Source organism: Egretta garzetta, unplaced genomic scaffold (assembly GCF_000687185.1).
Source record: "Egretta garzetta isolate BGI_Z169 unplaced genomic scaffold, ASM68718v1 scaffold543, whole genome shotgun sequence".
NCBI classification, from domain to species: Eukaryota; Metazoa; Chordata; class Aves; order Pelecaniformes; family Ardeidae; genus Egretta; species Egretta garzetta.
This window is the reverse complement of record NW_009259110.1, coordinates 711,481-715,681: the sequence shown is the minus strand read 5'-3', so window position 1 is coordinate 715,681 and position 4,201 is coordinate 711,481.

Here is a 4,201-nt window from a genome sequence, read left to right as displayed (position 1 = left end):
GTAGCTTTAAACTGATGCATGCCATCAATTACAGACCCTAAAAAGGAAGTTTTCTTCATTTATAATTACTCCAACTTTCTTTGTGCAACAACTGTGCTACTGCTTGGAGACCTACTGAAATATAGAAGCAACAGCACAAAGGAAAAAGGAAAAGGAAGCTGGTATGCCAGTGAGTTGGCTCGATACAAAACTGGGATGTAGCTGGTACATATATCAAGATCAGATATCAAGAAAGACTTTCAGGTTTTTCAATCTGCGTGAATTTAGATTAGATAATCCATCTCCTGGAATATAACTGCTGAAAAAGCAGATGGAGATCAACAAAACCTCTTGTGGTACTGCATCTGATCGCAATAAAAAATTGTTAACTCCCTTCTCTTTTTTTCTCAGCATTATATTTAGAAAATTGCTTTTTTAATGTTTTTATGTACTTTCTTCTTTACAACAGCATACAGTTGTTTAAAATTCATCAGAATAAAATGAGGTATCACCATTATTTCCCATAAAGATTTTACTTTTTATATAACATCTCCTCAAAGCTCCTGAGAATAAGCTAACTGTGGTTTGCAGCAATACCCAAAGCTTTCTTACTTGTTTCCTATGTTTAGTTCCATAGTGTTACTAACATTCCTGCATTTTTTATTTGTTTTGGAGCTGATGGATAAACAAGCAGAAATAAATCTCAATAACTGCGGAAAAGTAACTTACCAAGATACCTTGAAAGGAAGCTTGAAAAGGAAGACATCTCATGTGCGTGTTGAAAAGTCTTATTGCAAGATCCTCTTCATAGCCTGAAAAAGAAGTTACATTCATGAAAGGATTAGATTGCTCTGGACAAAGAAAGTCCTAAGGAAACACCTGAAGCCACTGAGATCATTCCAGTTTCCAGAAAACAGTAGAAGAGGTAGCTAGCTGATTAGCTAGATGTACAGATTACTTTGAATTTTTTTTTCTAACTTCTCGCATAGTTCTTCTCACTAGAATTTATTTCCTTTTTTTTTTTTTCCAATATTATTAAGTTACTGCAGTTATAAATATCTGTCTGTTTTTTGGAAGCTGGGATGGCACCTATCTATGCAAAAAAACCCTAACCCCCTCTTAAAAAATTGAAATCAATAGAATACAAAGAAATTCCCTTCCAGGAGATATTTTCAGTCATGTGCTGTGAACTGTGTAAAAGCTTGGTACCAGGCATCTCTGTTGTTATGATGTGCATTTAAGCATGGGATAAGAGCAAAAGCCTTGAAAATATTGGCACTGATTGAAAGCTGAGGGTTCAGAACTAAACAATGTAGTGATGGTGTGACTGACTAAACCCCTAGGGATGGAATGTGACTCACTGAGTAAGTCCCTATAATGGAAGAAGGCTCAGTGGAGATGGTCAAGTGTGATATGCTTGTGAAGCTCAGAGAGTAATGCAAAGAAGCTGAGTTAATCTCAGTACAAAGGGGAACAGAGGGTGGCTTTTGTTATAGATAAACAGCTATCAACAGATGAGTGGATCAAACAGTGGTGTAAACATTTCCCTGAGTCAGCCAGACCAACACAGGGGGAGTTAATACATGGCTTAGCCCAAAATATGAGTACAAAAACTAGACAACTAGCAAAAGAATTCCAAAGACACCAGTAGGCTTGAGATGGCTTCAGCCTGCGTATTCCTGGTGATTGGAGATTCCCAGTGTCAGAAAGGTGATCATATTCTAGAAACCAGTAAAGGTTATCACACCCGTATTGTGATTGAACTGTGTATTGCACTTGCTATATTTTGCTGTCACTTACATTTTTATTGTGCTTTCAGTATATGTCTGCGTCTGCCATGGGCACCCTGCTCTTTCTAGCCTGGGACCTGAAGCGCTGGTGAGCTACGGTCACACTCTCCAGCCCAGCAACCCTGCCAACGACTGACAATAACAACCTTTGGGCCCAGAGGGAGAGTGGAAGGGAAGATTGTCATGGGCAAAACAGACTTGACCTGAAGAAAATTAACTTACTTCCTCGCTAGTTAAAATAGATTAGGATACAGAAAACAAAGTCAACTATGAAAACAGCACCTTTCCTCCTCCTCCCCCCCCAATAGGTAGTGGAAGAGTGATCTCAGCAACAGCATAATTCTGAGTGGTAGATACTCAGAAGTGTGCATGCAGTAAATGGGTATAACAGTTTTATCTATCTGTATTACTAATAAATCTTTGTGTTCATTAGATAATTTGGATTCATTAAACATTAATTAATCCAATATTAATTTATTGGCTTTCTATATATGGCATGTTCCCTTTTGCCTGTAACACAATTCTGAGTGTAACACTCTGCTGCTCTTCCTGGAGTAGTTGAAACATTGCCACAGAGCATTAGTAAAGGTTTGGTGATAGATACCCTTCTCTAAATTTTCTCTCTTTTAAAGCAAGTTCCTATATGAGGAAAACCAGATGTGTGTACCTAAGTCAAGCGCACACACAGCCAACATGCAGTTGTCTTGAACTAACATGACAACACACACGAAGACTCTCCCTTTCTGTCAGGGCCATTTGTTTATAAGACAGAAGTAGTACATTGCTAGCCCTCCCTCTGACATTTTATTTAAGACTGTTTTATTTAACAGTAAGAAATAATTACATTTGTTTTCTAAAGTTGTTTGCCCACTCTATTTTTTCCTCTAAATTATTGCTGTTCACACTGCACTAAGTAATTTGTGTTATCGCTGATTAAATCAAATGGTCTTCTCATGCATCAGCATGCAGATCACTGCATACAATATGTGACCATGTAATTAGAAAGAAAAACAGTTGTAGGGAAGGCTTTGTGAGAACTGCAGTATACATGTGGTAACGGGAATAATTCCTAGTCAGCTGTGGCTTACTGCTTTCTAATACCTATGTAATCTACAGGCCAGTCAATTAGCATTCAACCTACTTATCTATGTACATTTTTTTAAATAGAATTTTATTTTCCAGGTGCTATTTTAATGTTTTCCAAGTACACTTCACTATATGAATTAGTTACTGGGTAATCATATATATAGAGAGAATAATAAATAATAATACTGAAATAGTTTTATTTATGCTATTAAAATCACAGTTGCATAATAATTTTGGCCAGCAGCAATATTTTAAACCATTTAATTGTAGCTTCTACAGCTTAAAAGAGGAATTTAAATAAAAAGCAAATAATAGGATCTGCTCCAGTGCTATACTATATCAAATACTTGTCTGATACTTAACTTATACATATTTTTCCATAATTTTAGAAAACTATTTATTCACTAGCATTAATATACTTAGTATCATAGAATGCACATTACCTTAATATGATTCTGTATCACCATCATGAATAATGTGAACCTTAGCATGGCATGCAGTTATGACCTATATTCTTCATGTCAGTTATTTTTTGAGACTTCTATCACTTATTATAAAAAACTGCAATGTAAATGGTTTTAGTAGCATACTGGTTTTGGCTGAGATAGCTTTAGTTTTCTTCACAGTAGCTAGTATGGGACTATGGTTTGGATTTGTGACCAAAGCAGTGTTGATAACACACTGATGGTTTAGTTCTTGCTGAACAGTCCTTCCAGAACATTAAGACTTTTTTGCTTCTCATACTGCCCTGCAAGTGAGTAGGCTGGGGGTGCACACAGAGAGAGACTTTTAACCAAGGCCTAAAGTGACAAGCAAAGGGGCAATAGTGAAACTGAAAGAGGGTTGGGTTTAGACTGGACATAAGGAAGAATTATTTTATGTTGAGGGCTGTGAGACACCGGAACAGGTTCCCCAGAGAAGCTGTGGATGCACCATCAATGGAAGCGTTCACAGTCAGGTTGGATGGGGCTTTGAGCATCATGGTATATGAAAGATACTCCATGGGCAGGCGTATTGGGCTAGATGATGTTTAAAGGTAATTTCCAACCCAAAACATTCTGTGTCTCTATGATTTTATGATTTTAGGAAGCTGACAGGCAACACAGCCAGAACAGCTGACCCCAGATGACCAAGGGGATATCCCATACTGGATAACATTGTGATCAGTAATAAAAGCTGGGGAAAGAAGGAAGAAGGGGGGGCAGTTATGGCATTTGCTTCCCAAGTAATTTTTTATGCATGATGGAGCCCTGGTTTCCTGGAAATGACTAAACATCTGCCTGCTGATGGGAAGTAATGAATAAATTCCTTATTTTCCTTTGCTTGCACATGCTGCTTTTGCTTTT